General features: G+C 41.1%; 1 protein-coding gene across 5 annotated transcripts in view; it reads left to right on the top strand.

Moving 5' to 3' along the window:
- LRP5 (LDL receptor related protein 5) overlaps window positions 1–19329 on the top strand; it is a 250039-nt gene that overhangs the window by 121867 nt on the left and 108843 nt on the right. The window lies entirely within an intron of this gene.

Here is a 19329-nt window from a genome sequence, read left to right as displayed (position 1 = left end):
TGAAGAATCATTGCTTTTATATCTGAGACCTGCTCATGTAGGTCTCCAAACATATCAGGTGATGGGCTTTGGCTTTCACCTAGACTACATCTGGGTTTAACTAGCAAGCCATGCTTTTTCCAAAGCATCTTAATGCATACATGGTATAATAGTTGTCCTTTTCTTCATCTTTTGCCATTAATATGTCTGACTAAATCTTAATTGAAACAAACATTAACGAAGTGCGCACCCACACAAGTGCACCAGCACTCAGCTACGTTTCTGTGGGGACTAAGTGCAGCAAATAGTGCAGGTTGAGGGCCTTTTAGTCTATAAGAAAGAACACAGCATGGCAGACTTGAAACCGTTATATAGTCTAGGAGTGTTGAGCTGTAATCTTTTTAGAATTATACGTAGCCTTTTAGTGAGTCACTTTTTTGTATAGCTATAATGTGGTGCTGGGCTTTCCTATAGAAAGGTGTTGGTTTAACTTAATTGAAAAACAAGGAGGGAGGCAATCCAGTAGTTGTAGACAAACAGACTTCCAACAAATGGCTTGGGGTGTGGTGCGAGGTAAAGGTGCTATTTCCAGAGCCCTGGCCATAGTTACACGGCTGTTTTACCAAGGCTGCAAGTCCAGAGAAATGAAAGGGATGCTAAGCAGATAAGAGGATTCTGAAGAGATGTCAGTGAACTGTGCTGAGGGGAAAATGGGCTAGGATGGGCACAGAAAGGTCTAGTGGGAGTATCTAAAATAGTAGTGGACCTTTCCCAGATTTCCAAGGCAGCTTGGTCTTAAGTAAACCAGGCACTTATATTTTCTAAAGTTGTCTCCTAAAATGCCTTTCTTTTATATAAGCAACACTCTGCTTTAAGAAGGCTGTCTAGTCTAGTCATACATCCCAGGAGGAAGAGAGTGTCTGTCAACAGCCTGCAGGAGCTGATCTTAAGTCAGACCTGCAGAAGTATCTAAGGTTAGTACTCTGGGACCCTTCCTGAGAGAGTGGGGGGATCATGATTCATACCTGAAACAGGCCCGAGTTCAAAGCCTGAGATTTGAGTAGGGGAAGCAGTCAGATCTGAATTGGTCAGAGGTGCAGTTAGCTTGATAACTATAACCCCTGGTGCAACGTGTCTAGGACTTAGTTCAGTTCCTGGTTCTGGTTATGACTTGTTTGGCTTTCAGCAGGCTGCCTTACTGTTAAGCTTTTCTTTAACTGTGTTCTTCGAACTGGGTAATCCCTAGAAACAGCAATAGCAGTTCCAAGTCAGACTTGTGGTCTATCTAGTCTACTGGTTTTCAACTTTTTTTTGTTTGTGGACCCCTAAAAACTTTAGAATGGAGGTGCAGACTCTTTGAATTTTAAGTGTGGGTATTCACATACTTTTGATTGATCAGAATCATCTTTTGCCAGACCCCTTAGACATAGTGTGTTGACCCCAGTTGGAACCCACTGATCTAGTCCATCCTGCTGCCTACCACAGTGGTTCAGTGCCAGTTGCTTTAGAAGAAGGCACAAGAAGCTCTGCTCATAGCATTTGCAGAATAACGTGCCCCCAAGACATGATGGTTTATAGCCCTCCCAAAATGTTTGGTTATTATAATAATTTTAATACAGTATAACAACATAATAAAAACTGGCTATTCATATGCATAGAAATCTTTTTTTTAAATCTTTTGAAGCTCTGGGGATCCTGGTAACTTGTGACATTGCTTATGGTACTGAGTAATAAGTACTATTCTGCTTCCAAAAGGATGTTGGGCAAATAGTTTGAAAATTAAACATGCTAAATTAATTAGGCTTTTTTTAATTGATAATTATTCTAGCTTCAAGGGAAGGGTTTTGGTGTATTCAAAATTGCTTAAAAGTAGAGGAACAGAGGTAGGGAAAAACAAAACCTAGTGAATTTATAAACGAGTTGTCAATGAAATTACAGAATAAGAATGTCACATGGGAAACAAACTTGGTTAGAAAGGAAATTGATTAAGTATATCAGTTTAAATATTTTCTCTCCTACAGCTTGAACTGGTTCTCTGTGGAATGAAACTTTGACTAGGCTGTTGCTATGGTACCAATCTTAAATTTCTGTACAGAAGATTAGGAAAAAGCAATATCAAAACTCAGTATTTGCTAGTGTTTTATCATGTACATTAGGCCTTCAGTTCATGCAACAGTCATACATGCAGCCTTCTTTGATATGCAGTCTGAAGCAGCATGTGGTAGTTGTGCTAAAGATAATGTGTTCAGAAAAAATTATGAAATCAAAGAAGCTGGTTTGAATCCCCCCCCCCTTTTTTTTAACCAATATAGAAGGAAATCAAGTAAAATAAAATAAGAATGGAGGAAAGGAGCTAGTCCACCTACTCTGTCCTATTCAAAGATATTTGCCCTTCACAAGATTAACCTCTTTTCAGATATATTGATGCCTGGTTTCTATACAACACAGATATTTAAATGCACATTGCTGAGAGAACATCTTAAACCCACCTTGCTATGTATGACGTTGTGAATGTTATTTGAAGGGGGGAATAGATGGACCTTAATTTTAAATATTTCTTTCCATTCTCTTTCTTCACACCTAAAGTTTTATCCTTTCTACAGACCACAGACAGAATTTTCCACCGGATCTTTGTAAGACTAATTTAGTTCTTTATAGAACTGGGTGGAGAAGAAAAGTTTCATGAATGTTAAGTTGGGATTTTGAACAGCTTTGCACTGCCTGTGACCATGATTCTTTCTCTGTTGGCTTTGTACAAATGTGACCTGTACTGGCATTGTCGAAAGTGATGTTCAAGGTTGCTTGCATAACTGCTGACAGGAAACAAATTTTGATTTTGCATTTTGAATCATTTGTACCAGAAATGTTTGTATCCTCACATCCACTTGGAACAGAAACTGCACTGACTTACCTACCAAGTACAGTTAAGAGCTAAATGTGTTGAATAAATCATTCATTCCAAAGTTGGAACATAGAAGTGGAAGAGGCTTCCTGTGCCATCTGCTCCAGTCCTCTGCATTTGTAGGCAACCCCCTTACCCAAGGATTCCCCTAAATAGCCACGTCAAATGCATGATTACAATGTCCTTTGTTTTTTTTAATTGTTCATGATATGCACAGCTTTGACTGTAGGATGTACTTAGTGGGATAGTCTCAACTATTATGCCTTGCTTTAATATGGATTTACCCCTCTTGTGTATGTGTATTTTGCCTAGAACATGGCACTGAAATGGTTATCCAGTGCAACTGATGTCATGGAGTTCCATTCTTTGTATGTAATTGGCCTGTGCAAAGCAGCAGGTATTCGCTTTGGATTCGGATTTAGCCGCCCGGCTGGGCAGCTTGTCCCAGCTGCAGCCCCAATCCCTCCCTCACTGTGGGGGCATTGATCTGCACCCCCGTCCCCCCCATGCCCCTTCCCTTCCCCCTCCACCCACCATAACAGACTTACCAGCTGGACAAGGTTCCTTGGGTGAATATGATATCTTTTATTAGACCAATAATTGGTCTAATAAAAGATATCATATTCACCCAAGGAACCTTGTCTGCTTATGTCCTTAGACCAACACGGCTACAACCTAAACCCCTGCAAAATTACCAGCTGGAGGCATTTGTGTCCAGCATCTTTGAGGACTGCTGCCTGTTTAGTCTACGGCCGAATCCCTGAATCTTTTCCGAATCAATTTGGAGGCTTCTGATTCAATTCGGACCTTTTAATTGGTCTCCTGATTGGATTCAGATTCAGAGATTCAGCTGCTGAATCAGGCCAAATCTCTTCTAAATCGAATTGGCTACCAAAACTTCACACAGCCCTAGTATGTATGTACTTACTGCATCCTCAGATTGCCAAACATACAAACCAAATGGCTGCAAAACGGAGAAAGGTTTTTGTGTAACATTATGTGGTCTTGTTTACTTAGCCAAGTCTTTTGCACGCAGACACCTAAAACTAGTGAATGGCAAGTTGTTGGCTAAAACTAGGTGACAGTAATGAGTACAGGAACATAGATATAATAGTTGGCAGTAGATTGTTTTGTAGTACATTCTGGTTACAGACAAGTCAGTGCAGTTTTGAATGGATTTTATCCATCAATGTTCGACGTGTAGAGAAAGGTTGGTAGTTGTGTAGTCTGAAGTTTGGCAGAAGGCAAGGCAAACTAACTCATTCACAGAGGTATAAGCTTTTGTAGGCTACAACCTGCTTCATAGTTCCCATTATACATCTCTGACCAAAACACTGGTGGAATATTGTTTGGGTTTTTAGTGCTTTTTTAAGGAGAAAGCAGGAAACTTTCTGGTCAACTCACGAAGTTTGATCAGATTGGGTGCTCAGTGCTATGACTCTGCAGCCTGTGCCTCCTGGTAAAGGTGAAGGTCATAATATTGCAGACGTCTATAGAACTGCCAGTAGGCAGAAAGTGGCATTTCAACTGGCATCCGTTGAACAATAATGGAACTACAGGTTTCTCTCGCTTGATGCTGTACATGCATTCCTGGAAAACAGTGTATAACTTGAATTCATATAAAGGGAACCCACATTACAATGTAACAAATAGGGATACATTCCAAGACCATGAGTGTACTGACCCCCAGGCCCATTTCTACCACTTTTACAATACAATTTAGGTACTCACCAACAGCAGACAGTACACACGAGCAAAGGGCACTATCATAATAGGGGTGGCAGCTACAGAAACACGTGTTGCAGACAACAAGCAAGGAGCACAGATCCACACAGGAGACTATTTTGGTGTGCACCACTCCTACGATGCACCGCACAAAGCAGCTGACTGCGGGCTTCCACCACACCAATCACATAAGAGTGAATTTACCTTGCACATAACGAATTTTTGGTATAAAAAAGGTCATCACATAAAAGCAAATTTGCATATAGAGAACCCGCATAAAGTGAGGGAAACCTCTAGTTGAATACAGCTTTTTCTGTAGTTTTCTCTAGAAAAGCTCATAGATTAGAGACTAGCACAGCTGTAATAGTTATATATTGCAGATGTTTTTCATTTAAAAGGCATGACTGAATACAGTTTTGAGTTTGTTGTTTTTTGTTTTTTGTCTGGTCTTCTGCACTGATTTACAGTATCTTAGTTTCACAAAGGGTCATCTTAGTCTTCTTTAAGAAGGCTTTGTGATACGCTAAGTTCTTAAACAGTGACTAAACTCTGTGTAGCTTGGGAATTTGACAGAGAAATCTTTCTCATTTTGTTAGGCTTTAGGTTTGTAATATTTGTTTTTTAAATACGAAGTAGTTTTGCCATTGCTTTTGGGTGTTTTGGTCAATAAAACAATTTTTAAAAAGCAACTAAACTCCAGAGGATACCAAATAGTATCCTATACTGGGAGAGTATGTTCTTATTTGTGTGTGTGTAAAACTTCATGTGGTGAAAACAGCAGTTACTCTTTCCTGGCAGAGACCTTCCCATCTGCATCATTTAGCTGTAATACAAAGGGCCCAGTCACTTCACAAGAAGTTTATATCCTGAAGAAACCATTTGGCGAAACTTGTCAAACTTTGCGTGACAGCAGCCTATGGGGCTTTCACTGCAAATTTGGCACCCTGTGGTAACATTGTTCCCAGCTTTTAAAAATTTTTGCTTAGTTAGTTTGGCAGCATCTGCAGCAAGAAAAAGAAAATTTAGTAAATTTTGAGTTGCCTGTTGTTCTTACAGTGTCAACTACCACAAGTAAAAGGCATAGATGAATCCAACAAGAACTTTAAGTTTTATTTACAGAAAAAGGTACTTTCCAGGAAAAAAAAACCCAGTAGATTAATAAGGATTACAGGGTTCCAGCAGAGAGAGAAGCAAAGAGCCAGTGGCATCCACGTGTAGAATTTTCTAATTCTCCTTAAAAACCAATTTTGTGGTTAGCTGGGATTCCTGTGTACTCTTTCTTCAGCTCTTGCTTAAAATGCCCAGGGTATAATTATAGAATTAACAATTATTAAACTCTCAGGTGCTTGTTATTATGTATGGATTTTATTTAACTCTTTGTTCAATGGGCCTTTTTTTTCTTAAGTGCTATGAAGAATATCTTTTTTCTCTCTGCTTTTTTGTTACGGATCAGTGCCCTACATTTATCTTTGCAGAACTTTCACACTTCACGTGCAGTTGTTCTGTGCTGTTTTACAGAATGTAGAAGCCAGAAGCAAAACTCATTGTCATGTAATGATCCCATCCCCAACCTGAAAACACTGCAAGCCACACTTCATGACACCATATTTGAAAATTGGGATATGGTTGTTATAGTTTGATTTTTTTTTTTCTAAATTATACTCTTGGTAATGAATTATTTGACATGACATTGCATGGCCTTGAGATAATTATGTTATGATATGGGTAAGGGTTTAGCAAAAGTGGATGGCATTAAAAAATATTTTCACTGCTAATGTGCATTAAAGGCAATATTTTCTTTTTCTTAATGAAATAGTGCTGGAAGGAATATAAGCTGGTTTTGAAATAACCAAGAGCTATATCTTGGACTTTGTTAACTAAGACAAATATTTCCATAAAGATTTCCCCGTTAGACTTTATACCACAAACTGCACTTTTGGGCTAGTAAAAGGGAACAAGCAAGTGAAATAGAACTGATGAAGAATTTGAGATCTGTTGGGCTACTTTTCTTGTTCAAGCTAAGTACAAAATAAAGAACGTGCATAAATTGACAAGAAAATCAATCTATGTATTTCAGAAGGGGACTAGACTTAGTGGCTCAGGAGGCCACTCCTGTCTTGTGGTCCTATGTAGTAATGTATATACATTGCAGTAACTGTCCAGTTCTTCTTTAGCTGATCCTATCACAAAAAAGTGATGGATTACAATAGCAATGTATTTATTAATTGAAGTGTCTATACTGAAATGAAACATTTTCCCAGTCCTGGGATTTTTTTAAAGGTTTTTAATTGCTTGTTTCTAAAAGCAGATTCTGTATATTTAAAGCATGTAATGCACGTCAATCTTACATTGCAAAATGCTGAATAGGCTACTTAACAATAATTAGGACTGTCTTCTATTCTTGTGTTTTTCTTCTCTATTAAGCTGTTCAGGGATATGCTCTTACAAAATGGGACGATCTTTTTAATAACACTCATTGGAGCCAGTTATGGCTCTTGGGCTTTGTTGCTTTTCTGACTCTGCACCCCTATACTGTTGAGAGTATGCACATATACTGCCCTCAGTCTTTACACACAGATCCCAGTGTTATTGCTGGAAATTGCATGTGGGTTGGGGTAATATGTAATCACTAGGTCTTGTTTTGGCTTTAGATCTTTTTCTAGGTCACTGCTCATTTTGTGGTTGTGCTTGAAGAATTGAGAAGTTGTTGGACCTGTTGTAAAAAGGATAGGGGGTTTTGCAGGGTAGAGGGTGCTTGTTGTTTTTGGGGGTGGGGTTTGTTTCCTTTTACCTAAAACAAGGCCATACAGCTGTATTAACTCAAAATGTTACTGAGATACAGCCACCTATATCCAGTCTCTGTATTAAGCCTCAGTAGGAATAATCTGTCCCAGTGTTTTTGAGACCATGTTACCAAATGCATACCCTATATACAGATAGTGTTACAGAAGGAATATTCATTGTCTGTGAAGGAAACAAAGATCTACTTTAAAGTATGTTGATAGAGAAGTAATCATGCTGCTGTTGGACTTTATTGTGTTTGATGATGGATTATTAGTAGTAATTGTCCCTTCCAGTAGAGGTAGTGCTGGAAGGGAATATAAGCTGTTTTTGAGATGAGCAAGAGCTCCATCTTGGACTTTGGTTATTAAATAATGACTAACCGATACCTGTTGAGAGCTAGGATGAAGGATGAAATAGGATGTCATTACTTCTGAAGATCCACAAAAAGGATAGTAGGGGACTTCTTGTATGCAAGAGAAATGGAGAGTTCAGCCTTAGAGGGAAATACATCTGGCTTTCTTTCTGGTTTTCTCTGAAGTTTGAAAAATTAGTCACAGTTGGAAATAGGATGTAGAGGAGTACTTTCATACATACCTTGCAATTGGATTTACCTTCATCATGTAAGACAGATTTGGCGGTGGCTAGCAATTTCCTGTTAGGTCAGATTGTGGTGGGGAAATCTAGGATATTTTTGCCGCCTTCTGCATAATGGGGCATGGTTTGTTTGCTGAGGTCGTCTGGTCACATCTCACCTGCTCAGTTCCCTGCCCTTGCATGGGGCTTGGGCAGTGGTGGCACCTTGAACTCTCCTGTCCTTGGATTTTGGCATGCTGAAGCTTAGTCCCCGGAGGACTGCGGTGCCCTATATTACTTATTTGATAACTTTAGCAAAATTTAGTTGTTTGTGGTCAAAATTTTGAATCTAGTAGTCCCTTCTGGCCTTAAAGTATGGACATACTAAAAATGTATTGCAAGGTAAAAAACAAGCAGGGCTTCTACCAGCACATCAGATGTGTGTATGTATGTCTTTTCTTCACTATAGATGGAAGCCACCACACTGCTGTTTAGCCCTCAGTGATACGGTAAACTTTGCCTGTGCAGCTGATAACACTCTCTTGAGGGCTGGTCCAAGACTGAAATGAATTTCTCAAGGATCTATCACATTCTTTAACTTTGATTTCCCCATCATAAATGCATATTGACATGGCTTATTTAAAACCACACACACACACATCCCATGCACTCTGGATGGATGGACAGATAGACTTCTATTTATATAAAGCCAAAGCAAGCAAGCAAAAAGACCTGAAAACAAGATGCACTCTACAAAAACAAGGCTGTCACAGCAACTCTTCTTTCCCTTGGGGAGAAGTCAAGGGAAGAAAATGCAGCAGAAGTTAGTCGCATCATTTAATGTGATACTAGAAGGCATTCAGATACTGTGGCAATGAGCATAGTATAAAAACCTGTATAGAATACCCTACATTGGGAGTGGGGGTCCTGTGCTGTGGTATAGAAATTTGATGTTCCAACTGTTTATATCACAACAACTTAATAAGCGTGGTATATGACTTGATACCCTGAACTGATATTGTTTTGGTACCATGCCTGGTTTAGACGCTTTATTTGGATCTCAGCACTATAGCATCTACAATGGTCCATGCATGCTGTCTATAGCAACTTTTGCTTTTTGTTTAGTTACTGTCCCAGTCACACAAATTTCTGAATCCTTTTCATTTGTCATAGAATGTAAATACTGTTTTATGCTTTTAAAAAACACAAAAGTAAAAACCCAGAAAAATCCAAAATGTAAGCATCTGACAGACACGTTCTAAACTTGGCTTTTGTAGCGTTCTCTAGAATTATTTCTGCATGAGTAGCTCTTTCTATATTTATAAGGAGGAAATCCTGCAGATATTAAACTACAAAGTTGACGAATTATTTGAATTTTACATATTTGAGGCTCACCCTCCTCACTGAGGAATTATTTTAGGCTGTCTGACATAAGATCACCTTTTTCCGCTCCTTCACAGAGAAAATTCCACTTTACTCCCTTGTTAGGAACTACTTGCTGTAACCTTAAACTGGAGTTTTATATTCAGTTTTAGATGAGCTTTTATGCCTGCTAATGGTGCTAGAATTCTTTCAGCATTAGTGTGTGTTCCCCATTTATTTACTTCACATAGGTCATGACATGAAAACCATAAAGTAGATTACTGCTTTGTTGTCTGTACACTTGCTAAGAAGAAAGTAGACCCTAGACTACTTGTAGTCCTAAGGGCTTTTTTACTTTACCTTCCAGTTTCATACAAACTGGTAGTTAACCTGGTTTGCATTTAATAAATTGCCAGTGATTAAATGTAATAAAGTCTTGATATGATCAATGAGTGTATTTAGCATATCATTTGCAAATAGCAATCAGGACTTTTTAGAGTCTTTTGTTCTCTTGGCTTCTATTTCCTTACCTTCCTCTCTCCTGTCCAGGAATAATACTGTGTGTGGTCATATGGCTCACTTCTGACCCAGAGAACAGATAAGGATTCGCTGCTAGTCTTGCCCCTTTTACCTCAGTATAAGAGACAGTTCCAGAAAGATTGATTTCTTTAAATGTTTGGGCCAAGTCCTGCCTATGTTTGAATTGCTTCCATCAGTACAGCGCTTTCCAAAATTTTGGAAGGGGAATTCCCACTTCAGTGAAAATTCATGTCCTTGCTCTGCTTTCCCTCACCCTGATTTTTGCAGGGAAGCATGGCAAGGGGCTCACAGTTTAACTTGCCTCTACCAGTAAAGCAGGGATGTCAAACATGTGGGTTGGACCCAGCCTGTGGGTCCTGGATTGACTTGCGGTGTGTGGAACCCATCTGGTGCACAGGCTGGAACCAGCACCATGGGTGGTGAAAGTGGCCCAGAGGGCTGTCATGGGGTGCATGCTATGCCCCACCAGCCCAGCCCCCGAGTACTGCATGTGCAGGGCTAGTTTTGTAGGGCTCCACGTGCAGTGTGCGCTGCCCCCCTGTGCTGCATGCAGTGCTCACAGCTGTTCCAGCCCCCTGTGTTGCCTGCAGAACACCCCAGCCGCATTCTGGGCTTGTGCTGCAGGTTGCGTATGGGACTGGCATAGGGTGTGCACTGCACAAGGCGCCCTGTCAGATTAGCTTTTGGCACTAGTCTGGTGTGGTCCCAGACCCAGCACAGAGGGTCACCAGTGTGTCTCATGCAGCACGTGTCTCATGCAGCACATGTCCCACTGCAACCCCCCTGCCTGCCAGGGCCCACTGCGGCTCTGCTGCCCACCGTGACTCTGCTGCCACCTGGGGCCCACTGCAGCCCCACCACCCACTGGGGCCCAGCTGTGACTCTGCCACCCATTGGGGCCCACTGTGCCACCTGCTGGGGCCTGCCGCAGCCCCATTGCCCGCTGGGACCCACTGCAGCTCCACTGCCTACCAGATCCCGCCACTTGCCGCGTCTCCACCGCCTGCTGCACAACACGTGGGCCCGCTGCTCCCCACAGCTGCCACTTCCCACGCTGCTCCCCATGGGCCCCCCTGCCACCATGCTGCGCCCTGCAGCCCCCACTGCTCCCGCAATCTCCCCTTCTAGCCACTCCTGTCCAATCCTACCTTACTTTCCACTCGGACGGAGGGAGGGGGAACAGCTCCAGAGGCACAAGGCCAAAAGCCGCAGAGGCTTCTGGTTGGGGGCTGAGAGCGGGAAGGGGGTGAGGGGCTGGGTGGAGCCAGGCTAGCCTTGTTGCTCAGCCACAGGCTCCCGCTGGGTCCTGCTGCCATTGTCTACCTGTCATCTTTGACAGGCGGCCACGGGCAGATAAAAATTAATTTTCTAAAATTTTTAAAGGCCCCATGGGCTGGATAGAAGGGGCTGGCAGGCCATATCCGGCCCACGGGCCGTATTTTGCCCACCCCTGTCCTACATGGTCCCTGCTAGAACTGGTGTAGTGGGCTTGGGTATCATAGGTGTGTTCCAGTCTGATAACCCTGTCTTCCTGTAGTGCGTACACTGACAACAGACTGTACTTTCCTATAAAGTGCAGCTTCATACCAGATTACTTGATGTACCTTGGTGCCAGGAGCCTTGTCTGCAGGAAGGGAATCTTTGAAGCTAGTTAATACCACGTTCTGAATCGCATCCTCTGAACCTATTCAGAGCAAATCTCCTGGATTCCCGTGCTAGGAAAGGAATACTGCTGACAGCTGGCATCAGCCTACACTAGGGCTCCCAAGATTTCTTGCAATGGTGGGAATTTTTTTTTAACTCCCCTCTCCCCCAGTGTAGACAATCATAAAGGTTTTTGTGTTGTCTTCGCCTTTCTAAAGGTGCTGGGGTGCGCTGACAGGATAGCAGTCACTCAAAGGAAGACTTCCTTTGCTGGTTTGATTGACCCGAGTCATCCTGTGGGAAAGGAAGCTAACTAATTCTAAACTAGAGGTGACCCTTGCCTCTTTTTGCTAGCAATAAAGACATAATAGGGGCCCAGTTAGGGTGTAGTGGAACCCCCACAGCCATCTGCACACTTCATTGGCAGAAGTGGCTTTCACTTGAACTTGCATTTGACAAGTTTTCTCTCTCTCTCTCTCTCTCTCTCTCTCCCCTCCCCTCCCCTTTTTATTCAGAAGGGTCCTTCAAAGCCAACTAATTGAAATGCTCTCACCCCTCCCTCTCTTCTCTCCTTCCCCCACATATGCTTAAATTGTAGGGCCACTGGTATTCAGTGTTAATGAGTAAAAATGCACACTGCTCTTAAGGCTGCACTTTTTTCTTTTCCACAGGAAAGCTTGTAAAGAGCTTTTCCACCCTCTGTGGCTCTATCTTGATAAAGAAACAGAAAAGTTGAAAAAAAATGTTTCTGTTGCCTGTTGCATTGCTGCTCCCCCTGCCCTCCCTCCCCCACTCCCCATAGCTCTGGACTTTTTGAAATGAAACACAAATCAGGTCCCTGGAATAAAAGGTTGTGAGTATGCCTTGTGGCATTTGGAATGAGACTATTCACTGCCTGAATGACTATAAATAGAAAGCTAGGAGCCGGGTATTTCTCTGCTCAGGCTCCCTGCAAAGAAGCGCCCTTCCCAGTAAAAGGGTGACTTTTGAAAGAAACCTTGTTCCTTGTGGTGAATTGAATTGCTCCAGGAATTCTTCTCCTTGCAGCTTGAATAAAAGACGTTAATCTCTAATTTATTTCTCCTTTTTTAAAGGCAGTATTCTCCATAATAAATGTATATTCTTGGCTATGTAGCCATATATGCCTGTCTTGTCTGCAGAGCTTCATGTAAAATTCTGAACGCAGAACAAACATTGTTCTCTGCATTTTGCTCCTGAAAGCTTTCTTTTGGCTCTAGTCCAGCTGTCGGCTCCTTTTTATCTTGTATTCATTCTTCAGCAAGAAGGCTAAATTAGCGGCACTTGGGTTTTTAAGGTTTGAGAAACAGAACAGGAATTGTGATTGATTTTTATTATAAAAGATTTGATTCTCCCAACAGACTTCTGATGTTGCCGACATAAGAACCCCAGTAGCTTACTGTTGCAGTTCTTCAGACAATTTGTTTGGCTGATTTGGCTGTAAAAATGCTCAGAAATCCCTTGTGTTGTGCAGTTATGCAAATTCAGTGTCATAGTGCTCCCCCTTCCCTTTATAGAACTGCTGTTAGTCTTAAAGAAACTAAGCATAGTAGAAGGGAAAAAATATTGGGCGCATTTTAGGGTTGGCATTAGAGAGAATTTACCAAAGTTTTTGGGATGTTTTTGTACCAAACCCTTGTGGTGCTGTGCATTGGTATTTGAAAGTTGTACTGTGATTTTCTGCTCAGACCTTTTGTTTTCCTGTTTTTATGCTCTCCAATAAGTGATGGGGATAACAATTTTTTCTGCATGTTTTCTTTTTTCATAGGCAAAATATGTAAATGAGAGGTTTGTATTTTCCTCTCATGTCTGTGGGTGTTATTTCTGGGTTCCTAACCTTAATCTTTCATCAAGTTCATGAAAGAGTTTACAGGTGTTGTCTGTTTAAAAGCTAGTCTGTTCCTAAGCCCAATTGGAAATGCATGATTTCTTCTAAAAATGGTTAACATAGGAGTGAGAACCCCTGTTTGGCTTAAATTGTGGTTAAAACAAAAATAATTGGAATTAATTAGTGATTCCCTTACTTGGGTGGGAAAAAAACCCAACCAAAAACGAAGGTTAAAAGATATGTGCTCTCTGTCAGGCCAGGGAAATCGGACTGAAGGATTTCCAAAAAACCTAAGGAGAGAAAATGGTTCTTTATTTCTTTTTGGTCTAATAACTGAATACCACTTCTCTAATGTTTTTTCCATTACTGGATACATGCACAATAGACTGTAGATACTTACGTTGAAGTTGGTTATTTCCCTTCTTTGATCCTGCCTCTCTGAACATTTTGATGATCAGAGTCGTTTGTTGGGTCCGCATGCTGATTTCAGCGTGCGGGTCCATATGTTTTGCTTGTCACCTTTTATTGTGTGACTTCCTTCACCTAAGGTGGCCCCCTGCTGTCCTTTTGCATGAGCAGCTACTGTAGGTATTTCTGTTGCCTTTTCCCTTTCTGGCTTTCCCTTGGGAGCCTGTTGTGAACCATTGTATGAAGACATTGGATTCTCTCTGTCAGTTTTCATCTTGCCTTGTCTCTGGTGACTTTGTCCGTCATTTAGGTTTGTTTTGTAAATGTCACCCACCATCCGTTTGAAGCTGTGAATTTCACATGCAATTATTCACATGTTCCATCCCTATGTTATATATTTTTTAACCAATTTTTTTTTTTTTTTTCTCCTCTTGGTTCAAACTGACGTTCTTCTGCAGAAAGAAAGTGGTGCTCCTTTGGGTGTTGGTCTTTTTTTTTTTTTTTTTTTAACTAAAGCAAAAAACCTTATGTTATGCCAGTTGTTTGTCTGAATTTCCTCTGGCTTCTTGACTCGGTGTGATGCTACTTATAAAATTCTTTGTAGCTAAACAAAAATAAATAAAGTGTCTCATTCCTTCTCCATTGAATTTCATGCTGGTTTTGTAATAATAAAATTATTTACAGAGGTACTGTATTCTAAATTGTAAATGTTCTTTTTAAATTTTTTTTTGAAACCCTATGACTAAATGGTTACAATTTGTAGGATGGTTGCAGAGGCAGGTTATGTAAACAAAGTATGAACACTTTTGAAACCACTTTCCCGTCCTAGCATGCTCCTATCTTTTTATCAGGATTACTCTGAATGTTTCAGTAAATCTTGGATTTCATGCAGAAAGATTACAAACTTTCCTGTGTTAGCATTACTGATACCTATCTGCTATAATTATAGCTAGATAGTGAAGGATCACTTTAGGTACTACAGGAATTGGGAGGATTTTTAGTATTTGCTATTAATTTCCTCTGAGCTGCCACAACCACCTTAGGATTCCTTTCTGGGTAAGTAGGCTTGGTCTGTGCTACAGTTTTCCCGCATATCTGTCAGCTGGAGGTGTGAAAAATCACACCCCAGTGAACATATATCTACTGACACCTCAACCCCTCCCAGTCTGTACACAGCTGAGTAAAAACAGCCTCTTTCATGTGGGGAAGTGGGGCTGCAAATCAGGCAAAAGAACCTTTCCTGCTGCCATATGCTGGGACTCCACTGGAGGACTCTGCTGCCATGGCTCTGTCAGCAGAGCTGTGAAGGCAGCTGCCCTGCAACACTGTACTCTATTTTAGTACATAGCCTCAGAACTGCAAAAAGGTCACACACCTGCCTGCAGAATGCACTTACCTGGACTTAACGTAACCAATCAGTGCTCACAAATTATAACGCAGTGTTGGTACTGTGGCATTAGAACTCCGAAAACTGACTAGCGGCTCTCACTTTCCAGGTTTCTAATAGCAGTTCTGGAACTATGAGAAGCCATGAAAATGACAGGCAGTTCTCAATGCTAGGGATGCTAAGACCACACCAGTGACAGTGCTAGGTACTTGGTGACCATTGCTTTACAGTGCTTTCATTACTGTGGTAGTGGGAGCCATGAAGCTGTCTAGTTCCCCTCATTTTGATGCTTTTACTCCTCAGTTTCACAGCTGCTATTTAGAAGACTAACTAGCTCATGTCATAATCATGGCTTCTGATAGTAGCCCTTTGACAGCTGCTGGCTCTTGTATTGTTTCTGGTGCAGTTAAAGAGATTACAGTTAGTATGAAATAGATTGTTATATAGTTAATCAGAATACAGGCAGTCCTTGGACTTACGACACAACTGGTTCCTGAAAACAACATCTTAAGTCAAAACATAACTCGAAACCAATTTTCTCATAAGAAACAATGTTATAAATGGGGGATTGGTTCCTGAACCAAGGCCCAATACCCTATTTTCACCAAAAATACCCCAAAATTTTGTACTCAATCAATTATAGATGAGTAATATATCTACATTCATGTATTTATATTGTAAATAGCAATCGTATTGATTTGGAAGGACTTCTTTGAGGTGACTTTGCTGGACTTTTTGAAGGGGTCTTGGCTGCAGGTTTTTCTGGAGTCTTGTCTGCTTTCTTAAAGAAAGTATCCAAGCAAGTTTGGGCAGATGTTCTCCAGGAGATGGGTGACACCGCGAACTTGTTCGCTGGTGTGGCGTCACATTGGATCAAGCGTTGTAAAGTCGAAACTAATATCATAAAGTTGAAGCAGGGTGTCAATTTATAAAATTTTAAGTGCGAAACGTTGTAACTCGAAACGTTGTAAGTTGAGGACTGCCTTTACCATATTTACTGGAATATAAGATGAGATTTTTCTTCTTAGTCATATCAAATTTATAAACTTTTCATAGGTAGAATCTAATTATTAGGGAGTCATCTTATACTTAGGGTCATCTTATATTTGAATAAATGTGGTAGGGTTAAGTTACAAAGAAGAGTGGAACTGAGAAAAGCTGTGAATTTAACAGATATGGAGATAACCAGTTTGTTACAAGGTAAGCCATAGGCGAGAAGTTGGGCTGTACTGTGCTAGGCAATTAAATTATGCACTTATCCAGGATGCATATAAGTGGATGCATGCATGTAAATGCATGCTCTGTATAGACAAACCCTGAGTGGTGGTATGCTGCTGTAGGGTGTGGTCCTTCAGGCAAGTCATGAAACCAAGGTTCTGACCATTTGTAGTTCATTAGAAAGCTCATGATTCTTCTAAAGACAATTGATGTTAGCCCTAGTCTTCTGGCAAAAAAATCCATTTGGGGTGAATTCTCTTCTGTACCCCCTTTTGGCTGTAGTCCTTAACTATTGTGCAGTGTGGCTGTGCAGTTGTGAAATGTGTAGTCCTTAACTATTGTGCAGTGTGGCTGGGCAGTAGTGAAAAGCTTTAGGATAAAAGCTACTGCATAAACATTGTATCATTTCAATGGCTATGGCTTAGGCATTGGTCCACCTGAACTGTGCCAATACAGTTTCTGGCCCAAAACTGAGTTCTATGCTCATGGAAGCAGATTGCAGTTATTAAAGGAAATCCTCCTCTTTCAGCAGCTGCAAAAGGCCTGATTAGGTATTCTGTTCCCTTGCTAAATATGGCCATTGGACCCCTAGGAAACATGCCAGGGCCACCACATAGAACATCCTCAGTCCACTATTTCATTTCATCATCTAGGGATGAACTTCAAAGGAGCTAAAGGAAAAAAAGTGTTTCCTCATCTGACTGGACAGCTCCTGAAGTCTGTCAAGGAGAAATGTAAAACCTTGTCACTAGCTTCTACTGGTGCTGGTTATAGATAAGGGTAGTAAAAAGATAGGTAGGAGAGACCTCTGTGGCTGATGAAAGGAAATGACCTCTGTCATCATGGAAGAGCAGTAAATGAACCATGTATTGTTTAAACAGTAAAACACAAGGCCTGGTCATCTCTCTCTCCTTGCAGTACACCAAGGTACCCTGTTTTCTATATAAACAGACAGAAGATTGTATTGATGAGGAGAACTGTCTCTGTTTCCGGTCTTGACACCCGCTTCCTCCTGCCTTTATGGAAAACATAAGAATTAGTAGAAAGTAGGGTGGATTTGCAACTTATAAACTAACCAAAGGAGGAGCGTTAGGGAGAGGTATACCAGGGTATTTGTATATACCACCTTGAAACAGAAGCTAGACTTAATATTTGTATGTATCTACTTTGGTTAGTTTAGAAGTTTAGTCTATGAACTGAGCTTCAGCTCATGAAAGCTTCTCTCTCTGTCTCACTCAAACACTCTCACACGTACACTTTCATGGGCTGAAGCTCACTTCATCAGATAATGTGAAAGAACATGCACAAAGCTGTGTATAAAAAGGAGAGAGAAATATAAGAATTCTCAATCAGTCCTAACTTGGCTACTCTGCCCATAGGCCACAAGGGAGCACACGTGTTTACTGTTGGCCTAACCCCGCTCCCCATTGAAGTCAGTGCTCTACCTTTGTTTTCAATTAGAAGCATGGTTAAACCAGCTCATTGTATTTGGGAAAACCCATCCTGTAAACTGAACCATCCCTCCCTACACAAGCAATGATAGATCATGAGGACTGAGGGACATAGGCCCTTATGTTTGGGCAGGAGGTATTGAACAGAGTGAAGGAGGGGAAAGGGAAAGAGAATCAATATACACATTATCTAGATGGCAAATAGTAGAATATAGTTGTAGTGTCACATGGTGCAGCCAGTGTGGGCTTGTTGTTCATCTGGATATTGAATATACCCCAAATTATTTTAAAGCAGTGTTTGAAAACAAATGGTTACATACAGGAAAGTGATTTTATTTACAAAGTGTGTTGCTGCTAACATGCATTTCAGGACCTCCAGCATTTTGTATTGTAAGTTAATATATCAAATAGATATTGCCCATCAAAATAAAAGATAAAGCAGAGTGTGTTAGAGCATCAAGGAGCTTAATCCTCATGCCCACTATCCTACGATTGTCATACTGCCTCTGCTGCAATATTTGTATGCCTCTGCTCCTTTTGCAGTTGGTCTTTGCTGTCAATCTTGCATGTTATGCCAAGCCCTGCTGTCAGATTAATGCAAAAATATCTGCCATGCTGAGAGTGCAGTTGCTTGATTCATTTTAAGCCCCTCTCCCCCATCACGTGTAAGTTTATTCTTGTGGCCATTTTTAGAGGCAGGTTCTAGTATAGGTAAGTCTGGAAATTTTATTTCTGTGGTCTGTTGAAAATTCAAACTGTTCATCATAAGAAATAAACTGTCTTTTACCATGTCCTTTCCCATAATCCCAGTCATGTGGACCTTCTGGACTACGGTTTAACTCTTTAGTGGTATGGGGCGGGTATAGCATAGCTTCTCAGACTTTCTGGCTCAAATCAAGCATACCAGAAAGTTTTTGTAGGTGTTTTGCAAACATCTTCACTTAACAAATATGAAGCACAAATTAGGATGTATCATTAGGAAACAACAGTTACCTTGAAAACAGTATCCCATGGAAGTCCACTGAGAGTTATCTCAGTTCAAGAAGGCAAGGTCTCTTCTTCTCTTATCTAATTTCCACAGTAGGTTCTCCTCATTCTGAGCTGGTGAAAATGGCCCCTGGAGGAGAGCAGCTGCCATTGTATAAATCTTCTAGTTCTCTATGTCATGAGACCTAATCAGTCCTAGCAAATAACTACAGATGCTTACTAGGCATGACTCCTACTAGTAGGCAATCCTTCCCTTGAACAAATCTCCAGGATATTTTCATTTTGTGTAGCTGTCATTATGATTTAACAACTAGTTGTTGACCCTGGCCTAGAAGTTGTGTGCTAAACACTAGGCCTGTGCTAAGTGGCTAGTATTCGCTTCGGGTTTGGCCGATTCGGGGGACAGTGATTCGATTCAGTGATTTAAATCACTGTTCCAAATCGATTCAGCCAAATCTCCAAAACAAACAGGCCACATCCCTCGCCTGCTTTCCCAGCCCTGTCAATGGCTGGCCCTCCCCGC

This window comes from Alligator sinensis, unplaced genomic scaffold (genome assembly GCF_000455745.1).
Source record: "Alligator sinensis unplaced genomic scaffold, ASM45574v1 scaffold907_1, whole genome shotgun sequence".
Lineage (NCBI taxonomy): Eukaryota > Metazoa > Chordata > Crocodylia > Alligatoridae > Alligator > Alligator sinensis.
Note: the sequence above shows the minus strand (reverse complement) of the source record. Positions and strands in the feature narration are given on the sequence as shown.